Source organism: Muntiacus reevesi, chromosome 1 (assembly GCF_963930625.1).
Source record: "Muntiacus reevesi chromosome 1, mMunRee1.1, whole genome shotgun sequence".
Taxonomy (NCBI): Eukaryota; Metazoa; Chordata; class Mammalia; order Artiodactyla; family Cervidae; genus Muntiacus; species Muntiacus reevesi.
In genome coordinates, this window is record NC_089249.1 from 282,572,956 (window position 1) to 282,596,179 (window position 23,224).

At 40.4% G+C, this 23,224-nt stretch overlaps 1 long non-coding RNA gene across 2 annotated transcripts in view; it reads left to right on the forward strand.

Annotated features, from left to right (window-relative positions):
* The first annotated feature begins 3,937 nt into the window (after nucleotides 1–3,937).
* Nucleotides 3,938–23,224, forward strand: part of LOC136169155 (uncharacterized) — a 37,229-nt gene continuing 17,942 nt past the window's right edge. For both annotated transcript variants that reach the window (XR_010663389.1, XR_010663390.1), the window contains exon 1: nucleotides 3,938–4,037. This is a non-coding gene — a long non-coding RNA (uncharacterized lncRNA). The remainder of the gene's footprint in view (nucleotides 4,038–23,224) is intronic.

The following is a 23,224-nucleotide window of genomic DNA, read 5'->3' on the forward strand; positions in this document are numbered from 1 at the left end:
GCATCCTCCATATCTTCTTCTTTCAGTCCATTCTGTACATTATCATCAGTGCTGTCTTCCTGTTACAGAGTCCAAATATATCATTCTCCTGCTCAAAATTCTGAAATAAAAGGGAGAGAGAAAAAGATATAATATTAAGGATGAAAAATTATATATAATTACAGGTGAGAGTCTAAAACTTTTATAGAAGAATATTATATGTAATTCTATGACAATGAATTTGAAAATCTAGGAGTAATAGTTTTCCTAGAAGAATATAAATTATCAAAATTTAATATAAAACTTGAATAGGCCAATAATCTTGAAAGGGAAGCCAAAGATTTACCACTTGAAAAGGTAACAGACCTAGCGTTATTATAGAGAGAGGTGGGAAAAAGCCCTAAGAAACACATACGCTAATGAATTTGTTGCCCACGATAAAAGAAAGTTTGCAAAATCAGCTGTAAACAGGTCGATTTAATGGAGCAGAGTGGGCCAAGCAAAGCACGGGAGTGAAATTGGTCAGGTTACTCTGTTTCTTTCAAATTATTTACATATATATATATAATTATATTCTCCCCCACAAATTGAAATAGATTTTTTGTGTTTTGTATTATTTTTGTGCTCTGGAAACCTCAAGATGGCAGCGTTTTACTTTGAAAGAAGGTGTTCAGTGCTTTTCTATTCATAACAGCACCCAGGAGTCACGCTGTCGCTAGCAGGAGGAGAAGGAGACAAGGTGGTAGATGTATTTCAAAATATTCTGACCTCTTACACTCTTCCCTAATCTACTATCCACAAAAAACTCCTGTAAACTGACAGTTCAGGTAAGTAGTTTCTCTACAGTCATTATAGAAACAGGTATTTTATTCCAGCTCCATTTGTTATATTCTAGCTAAATGGCTGACTTCTCTGTTCCCAACACACCACTTGTGCAGAAACGATTTTTATTTTTCATCTTGGAATCAGGCAGCAGAGAGGAATATTATAATAGCTCGAGCTGCTGAAACGCCCTTCCTCTCGTCTGACTCTCTTTTCCAAACTTCACATCTTGTCTCTCTCCCGTTCCCGACTACCCGACGGCTTCCCATCGCAACAAAGGAAGCTCAGTCTCCCTACCGTGACCCGAATGCTCTGCAGGGTCTGGCCCCTCCCGGTTCTCGGTCCGTGCCATATTTTAGATTCCACATAGAAGTGACCTCACATGGTGTTTGTCTTCCTGACTTACTTAAGGTAGTATGAGAATCTCCAGCTGTATTCATGTTGTTGCAAGTGTTATTATTTCCTTCTTGTCTTTGCCATTGTGTGTGCATCTTCTTTATCCATTCCTCCGTCAATGTTTCGTGCCTCGGATATTGGGAATAGTGTTGCTATGAACATAGGGAGGCAGGTATCTTTTTGAATTATAGTTTTGTCCAGATATGTGACTAGGAGTGGGATTACTGGGCCATGTGCTAATTGTATTTTTAGTTTTCTGAGCAACCCCCATACTGTGTTCCACTGTGGCTGCATCAGCTCACATTCCCAACAGTGCAGGAGCGTTCCCTTTCCTGTGGAGTTAATTCTTAAATGAAGTTAATTTTTATGAGAAATTATGCAAGTTACCAAAGAGAACTTTTAACCTATGTCAAAAGAGTATCTGCATGACTAATTATAGGTGATATTTTGTCTGCAAAACAATTCTAAGGCATACAATATTTAGGCTGTTAAAAAAAAGAGTAAATAATTAAGATGTAAATTCAATTATGGCCATCCCCATTACAGTTCTTTTTTAGGAACAGAAATATCCTGTGTCCTTGGTTTATAAATGAAATTATATCTAGAAGCAAGCAGGTGGAAGAAGTTGTGAAAAGTTCTTAGTAGATAAAAAGCAATTCATTAAACAATATTCCTAAATATTCTCATAATATTTGATTCAGTTTTGCAACTACATAGAATACCAAAATTAAAAATATATAATGTTTAAAATTTTTTATATATTGAAAAATAGTAATATAACTTCCTAAACTACCTTTAGGAAGTATATATGTGTGTGTGTGTGTGTGTGTGTGTGTGTATAAAATATAACTTCCTAACTACCTTTTTTAGTAGCAAAAATTTTTAAGCTAAAATATATTATTAAATATCTTCTTCTTCAAAGTAGAATTAGGAATTAAAAGAAGTAGGGCTTGACTTTTCATAGTAACTGAGTGTCCCCCCTATCATTTTTCTAAATGTTCATTAGCTTAATTCTTATTATTTTAAATAATTTTAATTTGATCATTTTGTTCATGTTACTGTAACTAATGATGATTGGTATACCTATTAAGTGTTTTACAATGTGATAGGCAGTATACCTGGACTTCCCAGGTGGTACTAGGGGTGAAGAACCTGCCTGCCAGTGCAAGACATGTTAGAGACATGGGTTTGATCCCTGGGTCGGGAAGATCCCTGGAAAGAGGAATGCCTGCCCACTCCATTATTCTTGCCTGGAGAATCCCATGGACAGAGGAGACTGGCAGGCTGCAGTGTACTGGGTGGCAAAGAGTCAGACATGACTGAAGTGACTTAGCATGCATGCAAGCAAGCAGCTATACCTAGCATATCCAAATTACTTAATTAATACTCATGGGTTAGCCTTGGAACCCAGTCACCATTTATAATACATCTTCAATGGAAAAATAGATTCCAACTTTAAAGGCATTGACTTACAAATGAAATTTTTAAATACAATGTATTTATAAGAAGAGAACTCTCTGAATTGGGTGACTGCAACTTCTAATGAATGGAAATCTATGCAGCATGACAAACCGAGTTAAATCAGAATAACCTTTGTGTACGGGAAAATGTAGAAACTCTTTCATATTTTATTCCCGAATAGAATTCTTGGCATTCGAAGGTATTCCTGCTGACAACATTGCTTTCTGCATATTTTCAAAGCTGCGAAGGCTGAGGAACGCACGACTTGCAGTTCCTTTCACAATAAGAATCACCCATGTGAATTCAGCCTGTTGACTGTGGCGTGGCTAAGAACTTCAGTAGCAGTGCCTCTCCACCCTCTGTGCTAAAGGCTGCGTTTGCCCAAAGCCGCCATCTCAGGCCGCCCGTCTCCGGCCGCATTTCAGGCCGCCATCTCAGGCCGCCCATCTGAGGTCGACATCTCAGGCCGCCATCTGAGGTCGCCATCTCAGGCCGCCATCTGAGGCCGCCCGTCTCAGGCCGCCCATCTCAGGTCGCCATCTCAGGCCGCCATCTGAGGTCGCCATCTCAGGCCGCCATCTGAGGTCGCCATCTCAGGCCGCCATCTGAGGCCGCCCGTCTCAGGCTGCCATCTGAGGCTGCCCGTCTCCGGCCGCCCGTCTCCGGCCGCATCTCAGGCCGCCATCTCAGGTCGCCATCTCAGGCCGCCATCTGAGGTCGCCATCTCAGGCCGCCCGTCTCAGGCCGCCATCTGAGGTCGCCATCTCAGGCCGCCATCTGAGGCCGCCCGTCTCAGGCTGCCATCTGAGGCCGCCCGTCTCCGGCCGCCCGTCTCCGGCCGCCCGTCTCCGGCCGCATCTCAGGCCGCCATCTCAGGTCGCCATCTCAGGCCGCCATCTCAGGTCGCCATCTCAGGCCGCCATCTCAGGCCGCCCGTCTCAGGCCGCCATCTGAGGCCGCCCGTCTCAGGCCGCATCTCAGGCCGCCATCTGAGGTCGCCATCTCAGGCCGCCATCTGAGGTCGCCATCTCAGGCCGCCATCTGAGGCTGCCCGTCTCAGGCCGCCATCTCAGGCCGCCCGTCTCAGGCCGCCATCTCAGGCCACCCATCTCAGGTCGCCACGGCTGGCCGGAATTCTGCTGCTGCCCTGTGTACACTTCGGCACAGATTTGATCCAGGGAAGCCTTGCTGACGTTCTCCGGCTCACTCTCGCCTTAACTCACCAGAGGATAGCTCAGTGTAGGAGAGACATTCTGACGGAGACTCCCTCATCTCCTCACAATGTCGTGGTAGGATGGCGACTTAGTCTTCCGGCGCGCCAGGCTGAGGATGATGGACATCTGTGGCTTATTCTCTTCAGCGTGTTTCCCTATCCTGAGGTAAGACCATTCTCTTTGGGGGGAAGCACACTCTTCCACTGATGCGGCCTGTGAGCCAGCCGGGGCTGAACCTTCTTTGGAAGCCAGTGGTTGGCACCTGACAGATGACAGCAGTATATGCCCTGGCCAGAGAGACTAGTTCAGAGGCAGACATGTGGCCCAGGCGTGCCGGTCGGAGTCACAAGCTTCAGTTTAGAACTTTCTGTTAGAATCACTGGGAAGGAGAAACTCTCGTTGTTTTCTGGGAATGCTGAACCTAGACCTTCTAATACTCATTTTGCTACCCCTTGAAGTCAGCCTGAGGATGAAAGCAGCGTGGGGCGCTGGGAGGCAGAGAACATACAAACTACATTGTTTGGGCACCTAGGTCAAGCTTCAGCTGAAGCCAGTGGTGAACCCTTAAAACTACAGTAAGTTAGTTGAGGTGGTTTCTGCCCTTTGCAATGAAAAGAACCCTGAATAACACAGACTAGTTCATTAGAGTGACCACAGACTGAATCTCATGAGCAGTTGTGTGGCCATATTGCCTTTGTAAGGAAGTACTGTTACACTGAGGACCTCAGCTAATCAGGAGGAGCCCATAGAATTAGGGCTTCCCTGGTGGCCCAGCTGGTGAAGAATCCACCTGCAACGCGGGAGACCTGGGTTCGATCCCTGGGTTGGGAAGATCCCCTGGAGGAGGGAACGGCTGCCCACTCCAGTATTCTGGCCTGGAGAATTCCCATGAACTGCACAGTCCATGCGGTCGCAAAGAGTCAGACAGAAGATACCCTGGAGAAGGGAACGGCTGCTCACTCCAGTATTCTGGCCTGGAGAATTCCATGGACTGCACAGTCCATGCGGTCGCAAAGAGTCGGACACAACTGAGCGACTTTCACTTTCTTCCCACAAAATCAGCTGTTGCCATGTTCCTGAAGATCAGCAACTGTGATGCAGGTTCCTGGTGCTGTGTTTTGGAATTCTGCTTTACTGTCCTTTGTTCTTTTTGTAAAACTGGCATGGCAGAGAGCTGTAACCAGCTGGTGCTGATAATCACTGCAGGTGCTATATCATCTTGTCAACTCCATAATTTTTAAACTAATCTTAGTATTTGGTTGAAAAGTACAGTAATTAATAAAAAGAAGAGTTCCTATGTGGTGAATAGTTTTTTGAATTTAGGTTTTGCTCCCCAGATCATGGTCAATTTACTAACCTCCCACCCACAGTTACTTCATATTTAAAATAGAAATAATATTAATCTTGCCTGAATGTGCAGGCCACTCAGTCATGTCCGACTCTTTGCGACCCCATGGACTGTCCATGGAATTCTCCAAGCCAGAATACTGGAGTGGGTAGCCTTTCCCTTCACCTTGGGAACTTCCCAATTCAGGGATCAAATCCGGGTCTTCTGCATTGCAGGCAGATTCTTTACCAGCCCCCAAATACTGGAGTGGATAGCCCATCCCTTCTACAGTGAATCTTCCTGACCCAGGAATAGAACTGGGGTCTCTTGCATTGCAGGAGGATTCTTTACCAGCTGAGCTACCAGGGAAGCCCTAATCTTGCCTAATAGGACTTAAAAAAATATTAAATGGGTTAATGTAGGTCATAAACTTGTAACTGCTTAGGTATAAGTACTCAAAATGCTTTAATACTAGGCATCACAACCTATGGCCCAAGAATAGGTCCTTGGATTCTCACTCCATGATACCATCCTCATTGTTTTCTTTCTTTTTTTTTTTTTTAATTATTTATTATTTGGCTATACCATGTATTAGCTGAAGGACGTGTGATCTTGGATCTTCCTTGCAGCATGCAGAATCTTTCTAGTTGTGGCTTGGGAACTCTTAGTCGCTGCATGTATGAGCTAATTCCCTGACCAGGGATTGAACCCCACCACCAGCTCCCCACACACACACTGGAAGCAAGGAGTCTTAGCCCCTGGACCACCAGGAAAGCCCCTCCTTATTTTTTTCTTCAGCCCCATTTGGACACGGTCTGACAGCCCAAGGTACAAACACAAGACTCTAGACTAGACCTTATCGTTTTCAGTTTCTTGTAGGTTAATGGTTAATACAGAAAAGCAACAAAGTATGACTGCTGCATCAGGATTTTATTCAGCCTGGAAGAAATTTCCATTTTTATGTGTTCACTTAGAACACTTTGTATGATATGAAATCAATGAGAAGAGAACTCTGTTGGCAAGAACTCTCCCTAGTTAAAAAAAAAAAAAAAAAAGACATTTTCCCAGACCACATATGCCTTTAAACATTGTTACTTAAAATTTTTTTATTTCCTGGCAAAGATAGGATTACAGCATTACATGGGAAGACACTGTAGTTCAACAGGTACAATAGCCTTCGTTTAACTCCCTTGAAGCAAATATTATAGATTTCTAGTGTAAGTATAACCACATGTTGTAATGGGAAATTAAGTAAAGGATGTAACATCTGAAATTGGTCAGAAAATCACAGAAAGGCTTTTTTGGCACATTTTTAAACCATTCTCTTTGGCTTCTATTGTACAGTATGAGCTTCTATTACAGAAACAAAATTATTAGAAAGTGAAAATACAGCAGTAAGATGATTTAGTGAGGACTTTTTTTTTAACTGAGGTAATTGATCTCAGTTTCAAGTAAACAATTACCACATCTCTCAATTTCTGGCTGTTTTTAATAATTTTTCTGCCTCCTTCTTGATTGTCAGACTGTCAGCTCTCAGATATTACAGCGGTCAGAATGCCTGAGTCTAGAAGCTACCCCTTTTAATTCCTCGCTTCTAATCTGCAATGAAGAGAGGAGTTAGATTTTCTCTAAGAGTGAACAACCTCTAAGTGAGCGTCAATTTTCTCATGGAGAATTGAATAATCTTAGCGTACGGGTTTGTGTTTTTTTTCCCCTCTGGATTTTCAAAGGTTCCTTGTTGCTTACTTTCATGTTTCCTCAACTACGTCCAGATGAGGACATGACCTTTGGTTAAGTGCTTTTATAACTGATTTAAAATTTCAGGGACTTTTAATATAGCTAAGCTCTGCACTTATGCATAATTTATTTTCCCTTGCTTACTACCTTGTTCATGACCTTTCAGTGAGGGTGTTCGATGTCAAGAGGAACAAATCCCTATTCTATATTTTGTAGTACTTGTTCTTCTAAATTGGCCCCCTCTTCTTTCTGTAGCCAGCCCAAGACAATCATTGGCCTTAGCATTGTTTCCTGAATGTGCCTTGCTTGTTCTTGCACTTATGCAATATTTAAATAGTTGTTTCGAGTTAAGGCACGTTTTCCTACCTGCCTCAACCCTCTCATGTTTCCAAAGGCATCTCACAGTCTAATGTTTCCACGACTCTAACTCTGGCCCACCTGAATCACTCCCCATTCAAACTGTCTATAACTGTACGGCCGTTCCCGTGCACTGGAGAGCTGATCAAATACTGGCACTTATTGTTCTGTGTTTGGGAGAATGCAAGCTTATTATCACTACGTTATTATTTGTTCTGAGCAATTGCATGCTCCTTATTCAGTATAGAGAAGAAAAGAATATTATTAATGTTCCTTTTTATATTCTTCCCATCATCTTGTCTTGTGTCTGGTAGAAAATAAATGACATTATTCAGTCAGGGATGATGGAGTAACACAAGAAGGCTAGAGATCTGAGCAAAACTGTTGGCCTTTCTTTGTACATATCATTGCTTCTGGCACAAGCCTTCTTTGTTTAAAGGGGTTGATGTTGTCATGCTATGTCGCAGTGGGTGGGAAAAGTATTCCTCAGTTTTTCACATACACCTTTGCAGGGATTTAAAGGAAACTTGGCCTCAGATATCTAGTTGCTTATACAAAAGCTGAGCGATAAAGGCCATCTGTAGCAGAAGGTGATTTCAGGGCATTTTTTTCAGATAGAAGGTTTCTTGTTTCAAGTATACGGTCCAGATATATGACTAATAGAGCTCTCTAATCATGAACATCTCATTTTTCCAACTATTAAAAAAACATTTTTTAATAATCCTCTCTATGTTTTATCAAAGGAAATATTTTCCAATATGTTTTTCTCTGTTATGAAACCACTTTAATGGAAAATCTGCTCTGTTTATTTTTGTACATTCCAGGTTATTTTACTCTTGTTCTGATCACTTGTCAATGAGTCACAGAAATCCCTTGGGTTTTCCTGACCCAAATTCCAAATGTTCTTTTAAAAAAAAAACTCATAAAATGGTAAACACTTATTAGAGATGAATAAAATCTTTCTTGGAAATAAAATTTATATCATTAATCGGGTAAGCCATCTGAGTCTCTGCTTAATTATTTATGGAACCCAGTGAAAGACTCAAAGTTATCCGGAGTGTTTGGTTACAACACGATGCTAATTACATAAGGTCAAAAGAATCTCATTTCAGCCCAAGTGGTTTTATGCTGATGAAATTTCTGTTCTAAATATGTACACTATTTTTTTTTTTTTAGTGTAGACAGTGATCTCAATGTGTCACCTGCTCTGTAAGGAAGAAAACTGAGAGGCAACCTTACCATTGTGAGTGAAGTTTCAAAGTGAGGAGCTCACATTTCTGTGGATGCAGGGTCAATGTCAAACCAGAGTCACTTATTTCTAAACAATGTCAGAAATTAAATATCCGTATAATGTTGTGTTCCAGCCTGTGTTGACCCAGCCCCTTTCTCTTCCTGATTCTACAGCTAGTTTACAAAAATGACACAAAGCAACAACCGGCCATCTTTCTTTACCTGTATGTCCACACCCTTGTCCAAAGCTTTTTATAAGGGAGAGTTAATTACAGAGCTAACTTACTACACAAAGCTGACACATATAACATATAAAAGGCTTTTGATTGCCAGATAAATGGTTTCTCAGTTGCACTCACATTGAATGGCAAGTAGTGAGTCCCAAGAGTGACTAATTCCAGATCTGAATTCCCAGTGGTGAGGCTGTACCCTGGACTCCACCTGTTTTAATAGAGGCATGCATTTGAATTAGGTAGAATTTCTTACATGCTCATTACCTACAAATTTACATTTCATGACTCAAAAGGGCAAATGGTTAGTATAAACTACACTTTACATTTTAAATACATTAATAACAGTATAACACTGGAGCTTGACATTCTTGAAATTTTATGCAGTTTTCTGGTATTTTCTCTCTTGTTCCCCACCACTTTCTTGTGTATAACATGTCCCTTTGTAAGTTTTCAGTGGAGACGTGAAACTCTGAAGGAAAACTGTTACAAGAGGAAAGGATTAAAAAATAATCCACATCTTTATTCTGTTTTACTTACGAGCAACTTTTAGGGCTCTATTATGACGAGGATGCTTGGTGGAGAGTTACTGTTTCTAACTGTGGTGTTTAGATCATTTATGTTGTAACTTCCTACTCTCCAGTGTCATCACTTCCTATTCTACTTGTCCAAGTGTCCATTTTTATTCTTTGGCTCTTGAGGATCATGGTTCAACAATCATAAAGTAGGCCAAGCTTCTCGTAATATTAACTTTCACTGTGGTTACACATTAGTGAAAGCTCTCTCATGGAAAATTTGTGTGTCTTATTAAGAAAAGGATCTAATTACAAAAGCTTATTCTTTCAATAATTTCGGGTGTCTTTTTTTTTTCTGTCTGCACCACACAGCATGTGGAATTCCGCTGACCAGGGACTGAATCTGTGTCCCCCCCTGCAGTGGAAATGTGGAATCTTTACTGGACCACCAGCGAAGTCCTCAGGTGTCTTTTTGATGTTAATTATTGCATTAAAATTTTCAGACCAATTTTTCAACAAGTAATACATGCACATAGAGTTTTAAAAATTACATACAGTAAAAAATAAGCCTCCTTCTTACTCATCTTTAGGGCAACCACTGATACGAATATTTTTTTTGTATCCTGCTAGAGGTATCCTATGCATATACACACACATGAAAAAATCCATCCACTTTTATATACACATGGCTGCATAATATATTACATCTTTACACTTTGCCTTTTCTTATACCAATATATCTTGGAGATCTCTACATTCAGCTATTTTTTTGGCCTTTATGTTGGTATGGCCCTCCATCACAATTCTTGAATATGCAAAGGACTGACCTTTTAAGATATATTTAAAGTAAAAAGATGGCAATCAGCATACATGATGGCTTATTTTCCTATTTCAGTTTAGAATATTTTTGTACAAGAAACTCAATGCAACATGTTTGCTTGTGCAAATGACATGCAAATAGAATGTTGTTTCCAGTACTGGCACTTTTAGTGAAGTGACTTTGGATTTGTTATTTAAAATCCGAGTATGAGTATTTTCATTTATAAAATGAGATAGTGTATCTCAAAGGATTGTTGGGAAGATTAAATAAACTAGTGAGTATGACACACTTTAGCTCATTATGTGGCACATGGCACTGTACACAGAACGCTAGCATCTGTATTTATCTGTACATCTATACCCGTATCTGTTTACATCTATACGTGTCTACATCATGTCTGCAAGAAGGCCCATATCTTTACTGTATGGAATTAAGATGACTACCACATAAATCACCCATGACTCTATCCTTTTTCTGTTTTCTATTTTTCTTCATAGCAGTTATTGACGTGAATGACATAGCATGTGACATTATATTATATGTGTGTGTGCATGCTCACTCAGTCATGTCCACCTCTTCATGACCCCCTGGACTATAGCCTGCCAGGTTCCTCTGTCCATGCAATTTCCCAGGCAAGAATACTGGGGTGGGTAACCATTTCCTCCTCCATAGGATCTTCCTGACCCAGGGATCATATACCTGTCTCTTGCATCTATGGGGATTCTTTACCTCTGTGCTATTGGGAAGCCCTTTTGTTAATATATTTACCTACCTATCTGTTTGTGTCCACTAGAATATAAGGTCCAAGAGAAAAAAATCCTTCTTGTCTATGTTATTTACCACTTCATCCTACAGTGTCTAGAATTGTGCTTGAAATGTTGAATGAATGAATACTTTTTATAAATATTTGAATATTTATATTTTCATACATTGAGCTTAATTCTTACAATTAAAGTGTACTTTGAATATTTAGTATAAATCTTATTAAATATGGTACATGCTATGTGATAGTATCTTAGAAAAAGAGCAATATGATATGATGTGCATGATATGTATTATCAGACCTTTTGGTCAAATAAAATAATTAGTATTGCTAGAATCAGACTATAGCAGGTGAAGAGGATCTGAGTGATCATGGGTCAGATTCCTCAATTCACAAGTAAAGAGAATTTAGCCTGACCGGTAAAGCTTGAATTTAAAAATGGGATCTCCTGACTCGGGTACTTTCTACCAGATTAATTTGCCTCTCAAACACCTATTCTGTGTTCAACTGTCTACAAATCAGTGTGGGAATCTAGAGGTACACATCAAGACTTCGGGGATCTTACTTGAAAAGATGCTGAACTACTGGAGAATACCAGAGATAACACAGTTCTAAAGACCACAATACGCAGTAAAATAACTCAGAAATAGTCAAGGAAAGGCATCATGGGAGCCACAGATCTTCAGGCAGGCTGTGAAAAGTGACTTAATCTGGAAGGGAAGTTTGGGAGAAATATCACAGATGAGCAAAACATGTGGAAATGAGCACGAGTGTCTGTGAATCAGAGAAGGGAAGCAGATGACATACTGCAGAAGTACATGGTGGGCAGGCGGTGAGAAATACTGCTGGTCAGGGAGTGGGGAAAGGAGAGCCAAAGGCCCTCGTGACATCCATTTCTCTGTGATGTGAGAGCGGAGGCTTTTTATTTTAATGGTGAAGGAGCTGGAAAGAAATGGAAGGATTTAAAGAGGAAACTGAAGTGTCGAAAGTGGTACTTCAGGCCAGCAGTGGAGGTGATGATGTGCTGAAATGTTTAGGTGGGACTTAGGGCAGCCAGAGCTGTTGGAAGGGAGATATAATTTTCCTCTTGAACACATTTGGGGCTTGCAGCCCTCACTTGCCAATCACGAGACTCATGCTGTTAGCTTCTCTTCATCACTGTCATACGTCTGCTTCCTAATACTGCACTCCCTTGAATAACTCTGGCAAAGTCTTCTCTGAACTTACCAAGCTGTGGACCATACTTTCTCCTTCGTATAGTTGGGCATTTCATCTCAGCTACTATTTGTTGTAGTTGTTTAGTACCTAAGTTGTGCCCAACCCTTTTGCAACCCCATGGACTGTAGTCTGCCAGGCTCCTCTGTCCATGGGATTCTCCAGGCAAGAATACTGGAGTGGGTTGCCATTTCCTTTCCAAGGGATCTTCCCAACCCAGGAATTGAACCTGCGTCTCCTGCGTTGTCAGGCGGATTCTTTACCACGGATCCACCTGGGAAGCCCCGGTTACTATTTATCACATGCTAAATGGGATATTTACCAGTTTTACTCTGAACTTTTTTAATTCGTATAGGGTCCGATTCATGACTTAATACAGTACCTGACACCGGGCTGGGCTTTGTAAAACTTCCCTGAATTGTTGCGTACTTCCCCACCCAAATTCCTTCCATCTAGTCACCTGCTCCACGGCTTATCCTTGGACTACACTGGAGCCCACTGAAATGTTAAACCCCTGCGCATCCGACCACTGTGTTCTCATAGTGCCTCACTCCGTAGTATCCTGCCCCTTAGTCCATCCTCTGTTTCTCAGGTTATCAGCCTTGTGCTGGCTTCACCTCCTTCCTTCTGGCAGAGATCTGTGACACAAGAGCACCGCTTGCTCTGCTCCCTTCTTCTCACGGTCGCTGCCGTGGAGAAGAACCACTCAGTCAGGCTGCTGTGGGGCTGTCACAGATTTGTGACCTCCAGATATATGCCAGTCTTTCATGGTACCTGGAATTGGTCCTCATTCCCCTGAGTAGCTGTCTGCCTCTATCACTTTGGCAACCATTTCAAGCCTTTATTACTCTCCTCTTATCTTTCAACCTACCGTGACTCTCAAGAAATGATCTCATCTTCTGCTTCATGGAGAAAATAGAATCAGTCAGGCAGAAACCTCTTCAGTTTTCCCCAAGACACCGAGTGATTCAGTCGTGTCTGTGTGCAGACACAATCGCTCCACCCCTGCCTGTCATTTTCACATTTCTGCTCTCTGTGAAATAGCACCTCTTACCGCTGGTGTTTCAATATCCAGCCTGCTCCATCTGTCACCTCCTTGGAGGCAAAGTTTGAGTTTTTTCTGTCTTTAGCGCATCACCCACAGTAAAAACTCAATAAATATTTAACATTAAAAAAATGTATATATGTGATGGATCAAACTAGGGACAGTATTGATGGGGGCATTTATTGAGAAGTAAAACATACTATTAGAAGAGGTGTTTTCAATTATAAAAGAGGATAATTTTAATTTTCCACTATTGGCAGCTTTCTGGGAAGGATAGATGGGACCAGATATTTCTGAATAAGAAAAGATTTGAATTCAAAGAGAACACTGGAAAATATGGAGAGGAAGCAGGTCAGATTCAGGGAGAATGAGAAGCCTTGAAGCAAGGCCAGGCCCTCAAATTTTGTTTTGTTACATGAGACCTGGTCATAGTCTGCTTTGCATGAGGGCTTAAGGACAGAACTGCAAACAGTAATATCAGAAGGTACAACACATATTATCAGTTCAATTCTAATGAAGCTGAAATGCTGCAGAGACACAGTTTTAATAATAAAATTGGTAAAATCTTATGGAAGACTCAGGGGAGAAGGAAAGCTTACGTGAATCATAAATTATTCACGCTTCAGTGGAGAACAATGAGGCAGAACCTTGGCTTTTATTACTGCTTCTGATATGAAGTGATTAGTTTTAATTTTAGATGATTGCACATGCTTATGTAACACACCAAATTCTATTTGGATATTAACTTTTCTGTTTTGACCATTCCAATTTGAAACGATTTACTTGAGGTTATGGAATTGTTCTTCCTAATGAATGCATTAGAATTGAATATTAAGATATATAGAAGACTTCTCCCCAGTCCTCAGAGTTAATCAAATAAAGTAATTTTTGCCTCTGATGCAGAACGAGAGACAAATGGATCTTTGAACTGAAATTAGATTAAACTGACACAGTCATCTGAAGAACAGAAATACATATACCTTTTGCTAATATTTATTACAAGAAAACATTCTTATTTTCTGCTGTTGATTGTAGAAGCGCTGGCTGTGGTGTGTGCTAAGTCACTTCAGTTATGTCTGACTCTTTGTGATCCTATGGACTGTAGACCACCAGGCTCCTCTGTCATGGGGTTCTCCAAGGCAAGAATACTGGAGTGGGGTGCCATTCCCTTCTCCAGGAGGTCTTCCCAACCCAGGGATTGAACCCAAGTCTCTTACGTCTCCTGCGCTGGCAGGTGAGTTCTTTACCACTAGCGCCGCACAGGAAGCCCTGGCTATACCACGACTGCAGTCACAAGTTGAGTTTCTAAGTTAGCAAGGTCGTTCAGCTCTTTGCCCACTACCAAGAGTATTGGTTATGTAGTGCTAAACAGAAGCAATTTAATATTAGAGTTGTGCACCACAGTAATCACATGAATTCAGCCAGAGATTTCCTGTTTGATTTTTGTGGATCAGTAGTTATCCCATGGGTTTTTTAATCCTGAATTTGTTTGGTTATCTTGCATAATCTGCATCTCTTCAGGTTAGAGGGAGGAACAGTTGTGGATCCCTTCCAAAGCTTGTTTTAAATCTCTTGACACTTTTATGTATTAATATTTTAAAGTAGACTTGTTTATATTTTTGTTAACCAGTCCTAAAAGATAGTGACTGAAGCAAAGAAAATGGCCATTCTTTCTGTGATATCATAAATTCTACCGCTGTAGGGAAAGCCAAGAGAATGGCTGCAAGAATTTAAAAGACAACTGGGTAAGAACTTCCCAAGTGGTCTAATGGCTAAGATTCCAAGCTCCAATGCAGGGAGCCTGGGTTTAATCCCTGGTCAGGGAACTGGACCCCACATGCCACAACTAAAAGATCTCACATAACACAACTAAGACCCTGCACAGCTAAATAAACACATAAATTTTTTTTTTAAAAAAGAGACAATGGGGTGAATTACTTTTTCTTCAGTTAGGCAAAAGTTATCAGTGGAACTTTAACACTAAAAATGTTGGTTTTAGTGTTAAGGAGATGATAACTTAATCATATGATCAACACAATTTAGATTATCAGACAGTTAGAAAATAACAACCCCAAATGCCTTTAAACCTCTAGTCATCACAGACTGTGCAAACAGCCCTCAGAAAGAAAAGAGTCTCCTGAAGTGTGTTTTTTTAAGAATTCTTGTGATGGCCTGAATTTGAAGAAAAGTTTTAGCTTCTCATTTTGAAATGTGGAGGGATTTAAAATATCTTAGATTTCAGAAAATTATCTTTTTTCGCCTTGACATTACACACTTTGAACTAAAAATGTAAATTTTGTTCAAACAGTAGTTGTAGAAATTATTATATCCCCAAACATATGTTGTCCATGCTGGGATCATTTGTTGTTTACCATTTCCCCCCCTAAAATAGCAGGAAACCCAGACCTTAATATTTGGAGAGAACTGCCATAACCTAATTGTATTTTTACTCTGAATAGAGATAAAATAGATTCAGGAAGTCACAGATGTAATACTTTCCCCCAGATTATAAGGGTGAAGGTTCAGCCTCAAAGACTCTGTCAAGCGATATTTCTCGATCCTTTCTGATAGAGGACAAGAAGCAGCCATCCATGTTTTCAGAGACACAAGTGACACAAAGGCCCCTTTTCGTTGCCTGCAGCCTCGTTCCAGCCGCCAGCGGCAGGTCCTTCTGTTCTCTGTAGGTGTTTGCTCTTTGGCCTTTCTGAGCGCGTTTTCTCACAGCACAAAGCGGAATGGTGTCCCCTCCTTCCTGTCTCAAGAGTTCCTGCGGTAACATCCCTTCCTCGGGCTGCGTGAAAAGCAATGGCTTTCCCCAGTCAATCAGAAGACCCGGAAGGTCTCCCACCTGCTTAGCCCCACCCAAAGGAGCTGGCCTTTGTCATCACACAGTCCCCCACCCCCCAACATTCTGAAAAATTAAGCCCATCAGAAGGTGAAAGACCACTGGAATACGGATTCTGAAAGGCTGGTGGCACTCTAAAGACTCAGACTGGATCAAAGGGGAGGGGATATTTCTATGTTTGGCTGATCCATTTTGCTGTACAGTAGAAACTGACACAATATTGTAAAGTAACTATACCCCAATAAAAATTAATTTAAAAAGAAAAAAAGTTAATTTAAAAAATAAAACTATTTTTTGTGAACATGAGGGAAAAAAGACATATTGGGTCAGATCATTCTGTGGCTCTTCTCTTTATCTTTAGCACTTTCCTCCTTCACCTTCTCACATCTCACTGAAATTGAGCAACTCTTCTCCTGGAAAAGCAAACCAGGAAAATGTCAGAAAGCACTGTATTTTTCTGAAGCTTTAAGAACTCACTGTGAGTTCAAGTTGAGGTTTTAGAGGGAAGATGTAAAAACTAGAGTGGAGGAATGTGATTATGATAAACACACAGTGTTCAGTGGGTTTCGGCTAAAAGTTACTTTTTTGAAAAATACCCTCGGTTTTTATACCCGGAGAGAAATCCTTCTTGCCTAGCTAGAAGAGTTTGATACCAACAGCAAATCTACAAACTGTGAGGTCTGCAAGCACACAGTACTGACAAGGGATGGGCAGCTGTGGCATCTTGGATGTCTCCCAAGCAGAGGCTCCGGGAGGGTCGATCCAGCCGTGAAGAGCAGCCACACTCGCAGAACTTCTTTGGGAGAAATAGCACTTTAATGATGTCTCATAATGTATCAGGTCTAAAACACTACATTCTCTCCATACTCTGAGGGAAAAAAAAAAAATCTCAATTTTGAATTTGCATGGCATAGAAAATAAAACCACAGGAAGAGGCAACACCTCTGTCTCATACAGGTTAGAGTCGGTTTGTGATGGACACAATCCACTAGTTCATTCATTTTATAAACATATATTGGGCATCAAGAATTATTTGCCAAGCATTATTAATTCATAAATAATTAAGACATTATTCCTCTCAAAGAGGGATTCACATGAAGAAAGATGGACATGTAATTAAATAATTAATTTACTACACAAAAAGTTTAAATAACAACAACAACAAAAAGAATCTCAGAAGAGATTTGAAAATACAAACAGCCATTACCAGAGAAGAAATATGAAAAGTTGTCAAAAAGCAATCCCTCAAGTATCATCAGATCCAGATGTTCTCACAGGAGAATTCTATTTAGCTCCTAAAAGACAGATAATTCTGGTGCTATGTAAATTGTTACAGAGCATATGAAACAAATTAAGCTTCCAAATTCTTTTAATAAAGTGAGAAGATAGAAATACCAGAACCCAAATATGACAACAAAAAACCAAAAAGGAATAAAAAGTAAATGACAGATCAATCTTTCTTATGAATATCCATGTAATAAATCTAAATAAGACATTAACAAACAAGACTCAGCAGCACATTAAAAAGATAATAAAACACGGCCAAGTGACATTTTATCTAGAAGTGCACGAATAATTCAACATCAGAAAAAGCTATTAACATAACTTAGCATGTTAATAAACAAAAATGGAAAATCACATGATCATCTTTGCACATGCTGAAAATGTATTTAATAATGCTCAACATTTATTTTTCATAAGAATCTATAAATAAAGCAGGAAATAGTGGATATGCTTTCTCATGTTAAAGATGAATCCACCCTTAAATAATTTAAGATTGTACTGGAAATGGCCCTTAGAGTGATGAGCAAGATAAAATATCATGGCTGACTCACATTGTTTCAGAAGTTCTAGTTAACACCATTAGACAAGACCAAGAAACAAAATGAGTACACACTGGTAAAAGGAGATGTAAGTATTATTATTTTTAGATGATAAAATTATATACATGAATAAAATAAGAGAATCAAGTAAGACACTATGTAAACCCTGAGAAAATTCAGTAAGGCATCAGAGTGCAAAATTACACAGAAATATATAATCTTTGTAGGTACAAAGAACAGGCAACATTGAGAAATCCAACTACTGGTAGAGGCTCAGCATTTCCAGTAATACCACTGAGATTTTTCTTTATCATGATGTGACTATGCCTTAGAGGTGAGTTACCCAAGGCCGTTATTCTTCTTTTGTAGGTAATCCAGAATTTCTCTCTGGTAGCTTTCAGGATTTTCTCTGTAATTTTGATGCTCGCAGCCTCACTGTGATGTGGTTAGACGTGCACTGGTTTTACTCCCCTCATTTTGGCCTGTCCTTTTTATTTTCGACCTCATGTCTCCTTACAACTGGAGAATCTAAGCAATTTTTTAATTACATATTGCCTCTTCCCATTCTGTCTATTCTCTACTCCTGAAATTTCAATTGGCTATATGTTATACCTGATCTTTCCAGTCTCAATGTCTCAATATCTTACTCATGTTTTCTATCTTTTTATCTTGTTTTGGAATTCTCAGTGTGTTCTCTAGGTTTCCCAATTCAATACCTCATTTTGGCTGTATTTAGGCCACTGTTCAACTTGTGCTTTGAGGTTTAACATTTTTTTAAATTGAGCCTATTTATAAATGTAAATTTTTTAAGTGAAATTTTAATGTACTTGAGGTGGAGAAGGAATATCAAACTATCATACTGACCAGAAGTCTATAAGCAGTTTTTTATAGGAATAATTATTCATGATTGCATTGCTTAACATTTTCCTATTTTTGACTACTGAGCTTGTTTCAAACCTCTGCTAATGTAAATAATTTTGAAGTGAATATCTTTATGCACAAGCGATTTTGTTTCATTTTAGATTATTTTCTTAGAAGGAATTGAACCAAAAGTATGCCTGGCTTTAATTCTCTCAGTGTTTATTGTCAAAATAGTCTTTAAGAGAAGGAGCTAGTAAAATGACAGCCTGGATCAAAGTGACAGACTCTGTCACTTAAGCAGCACTGGTTATTTTAATGTCATTTAATTTTTTGCTGATTTAAAGAATGAAGGCAGTATCTTCATTTAAGAATTTGCATTTCTTGGATTACTGGTAGGGACATAAGGACTGAACATTTCTCCAAGCTTGTTTACTGGTTGTATTTACTCTTTGAGGATTATCTCTTTGTGCATTCTGCATTTCATTTATTAGAATCTTCCCTGGTGGCTCATATGATTGAGACCTGGGTTCGATCCCTATGTCAGGAAGCTCCCCTGGAGAAGGAAATGGCAACCCACTCCAATACTCTTGCCTGGAAAATCCCATGGACGGAGAAGCCTGGTAGGCTACAGTCCACAGGGTCACAAAGAGTCAGACACAACTGAGCCACTATAATTTCCTTTCCTTTTTCCTTTATTAGAATCTTACTATTTTTCTTCTTGATGTGTTTTACTTCCCTTATGTTATTGTTGTTGGGTGGATCAGTTGAGTCCAACTCTTTGCAACCCCATGGACTATAGCTCACCATCTGCCAGGCTCCCTTGTCCATGGGATTCTCCAGGCCAGAATACTGGAGTGGGTTGTCATTTCCTTCTCCAGCGGATCTTCCCAACCCAGGGATTGAACTCTTCTCCTGCATTGTAGGTGGATTCTTTACCACTGAACCACTGAGGAAGCCCCACTCTGCTCACGATACCAGTATAGACCTCTCCTTAGACTTGTAGCAGTTTTCCCACTAGCTTATGATTTGATTAATCTATAAATCGTCACGAACGCATCTATATTCCTTGACAAAATCCCTTGTTCATTTTATTTATCTAAGTTTTGGCCGCACCCTGCAGCATGTGGGATCTTAGTTCCCCAACCAGGGATCGAATCCACATCCCCAGCATCCCCCTTTTATTAAAAAATAAACTGTTCGTTTGGCTGGGTCAGTTCTCAGATGCAGCACGCGGGGTCTTTGCTGCGTCACGCGGGCCCTTCTGCGGGAGTGCACAGGCTCTCTGGTTATGCCGTGCGGCCCTACGTGCCCCGTGACACGTGGGGTCTCAGTGCCCCCGCCAGGGATCAAACCACACCCCCTGCACAGCGAGGTGGATGCTTAAGCACTGGAGCACCAACGCCGTCCTGGGAGGCAGTCTTAACCACTAGGCCCCAGGAAAGTCCCCTTGTTCATTTTAGTCAGCATAATACTGAGACTGCATTTTCTTCATGGAAATACAGTAGGAACCAAAGCTCTGATTTCAGCTCCACGTGATTCAAAATGGCCTGCAATGCTGTCCCTCCAAGGAGTAAGGGTTACAGAAGTGATGGCCCCTCGATGAAGCTGCAGTGCTACCAGGTGGGACAAGTAGGGGTCGTCCAAGTGAAAGAACCATGGCTAATATAGCAGGAAGCTACTACAAGATCCGCACACAAATTCAAGCTAGCTTCAAGAGCTCACTTCTAAAGTATATTCACATACTCAAGAGAGATTCCCGAAAAAATTATTAGACATGTGGAATAACCTGCCAACAGTTAGGTTTCAAACTGTAAACCATGGAAATGTGTAAACACTGTGGCTGAGTCATTGTCCCTTTTCAAGTAATATGGGCTGAATTATGAAATAGGCAGTTCGTCTAGTTCTAAGAGTGACTGCATAGACTCAGAGATTTGGGAGATATATTCAAGCAGGTGTTATGAAATTTGTGACTATAATCTTGCAATTTGCAACCACATGGATGGACCTTGAGGGTACTATGCTAAGTGAAATAAGTCAGATGGAGAAAGACAAGTACTGTATGATTTCACTCATACATGGAAATATGACAAACAAAAATAAACACACAGATACAGAGAACAGATCAGTTGTCACCAGTGGGGAAACGGGGCCTTGGGAGGAAAGCCTGAATGGTAAACGGGGTTAACTATGGTGATGAATGGAGACTAGACTTTTGATGGTGAGTATATATATACATTTCTGTAGTGTATACAAAAGTCAAATTCTGTTATACACATGAAACAATGTCATAAGCCAAAGTTACCTCAGGAAAAAAATTGTAAATATATATATAGTGTTAGAGATTAAACAGGGGTTGCAATTAGGAAAATACATCATGTTTAATAATCAATATTATTCAATTTGGAGCTAATTGACCCCAAAAGAGCCAAACCTGAATCAATGCCAAATGAGTGAACTTGAACTGGCCGTGGCCAACACGGCTGATACAATCAGTAAATTCAAAAGGGGAAGAGTGCTCTCCCTGAATGGAGATAAAAATTGCATCTTTAAATGTAGGTTCCACTAGATCCTCTGGAAATGGCAAGCCACTCTACTGTTCTTGCCTGGGAAATCCCATGGACAGAGGAGCCTGACAGGCTACAGTCCGTGGGGTCGCAAAAGAGTTGAACATGACTTGAGCAACTAAACTACCCACCACCACTCTCCCAATTCCAGTAGAATTGCTTAGATTTAGCCTCAAGGGCAGGTATTTTTTTAAAACTGTAAATGTAAACCCAATTGTCTGTGGGGTTTCTAGCCTTTCTGCCCAGAGTAGGGTGACCCAGAACTCATCTTTTGCTACTGAACCTGAGTCTCTGCTGTCTGGAGGTCCCTCTCTTGGCCCGGAAACCCCTAGTGACCTTCTCTAGACCCTACTTAGCCCCCTTATCTGATTTCATGGACAATGGTAATCAAAAGAAACCAGAGCCCTGTCCCCAGGCCTTTTATTTCTGAAAGCTAACTGAAGCGATGAATTATATTTCAGACTTCCTACATAGAGCTACAGGATTTATTTTCTACTACTTGGCTTCCACGTCTCAATAAAAGCAGTTACGCTAACCATGGTAATCAGCTCTTTTCACTAGCAATAAAGCACAAATGCCACAGGTTTGAGTCCATTTTTAAAAGAAGCACAATTTAAAAATCTTCAGAACATTGATGCCTGGAGCCGTGTGGTATAATGACCTCTCCTTTCAAATCAACATTAGACCCGGATTGTATTTCCAAGTGGAAAGGCTGCTGGGCCAGAAAAAGTGACCTTTGGCTGAGTGACTACTTGGTACTTGGTCAGCTTCAGGGCTGTCTGCCATAAGGAAGAACCAAGTAATAAACTATTCACAGCCTGCACTTATCTATCCCCTACAGGGCACTTTCTGGGGAGGAAAGGAAGGCAATTGATTTTCTCTATTTGATAGTCATCATCTCATATTAGGTCATCTAACTGCCCAGTATCGCTTATGTTCAATTCTCAGGGTACCTTATATAACAAGGGTGGTAGGGTTTTTTTTTTTTTGGACAGATTTAAAAAGTCTAGAGCTTTTGTATGGCAAAAACTAATACCTAGAGCTGTAGACAGGTGAGGTATAGATAAAAGGAACCCAGAAAGAGGTTTTCTTGTCCTAAAAGATCTCATTTGAACCAAGCTATAAAAGGAATGTCTAAATGCTCTCCCCATCCACTGAACCATTTTTATCCTGATGAATTAAGAATCATCTTGAATTCTGGGAATTTCTTTGGAAAAAAAAAATTTTTTTTAAGAGAATTCACTTAATCTCTCCAAATCTTGGTTTTCATATCTGAAAAACAGGAAGTTCTTTTTGCCTCTGCAATCGTCTAATTTTAGGAAGTAGATTTGCACACACACACACACACACACACACACACACACACACACACACCCCAGTTAGAAGTTTCAACAAACTATAGCCACAGGTGAAGTACTTGATAGCAACTTGTTCCAAATGGTCCATACAGACCCAACTGTAGGGTTTACTGACCTAAAGATTTCAAGGCAAACTTTTCAATAATGGAACATATTATGTCCTCTCTAACCATTTATAGCTCCTGTGCCTTGGAATAACAATTCTTGCGGCAGTACCCAGAACACCTAAAATCATGCATGTTATGCCTTAACACAACCATGAATATACTTGAGGCAAAGATACTGAGTTGGTCACTTTAAAAAAGTTACAGTAGTCCACATTGGCTAGAAAAGTTGCCTAGCAGCATGTCTTGACTGCCTGGTTAATATGCTGGCTTTGGTAAATGGCAGCCATCTGCACCACTTTCACCACTAGAAGGTTCATGGCGCCAATGATGCTGCTGTATAGCACAGTGATTTGCACTGGAAAGTGGGTTCTGCCAGTTCTTTAGCTGTGAGATGAAGACAAGTTGCTGAACTCTCCAAGGGTCTTTCCTCGTTTGTATAATGGGTAAAATAATACTCCCTAGCTTACAGGTTGTTGACGGGATTAAATAGGGCAATGTGTTTAGAATGGTTGGCTCAGCGCCCATCTCGTTATTTCAGAGACTTCTGAATGGCTT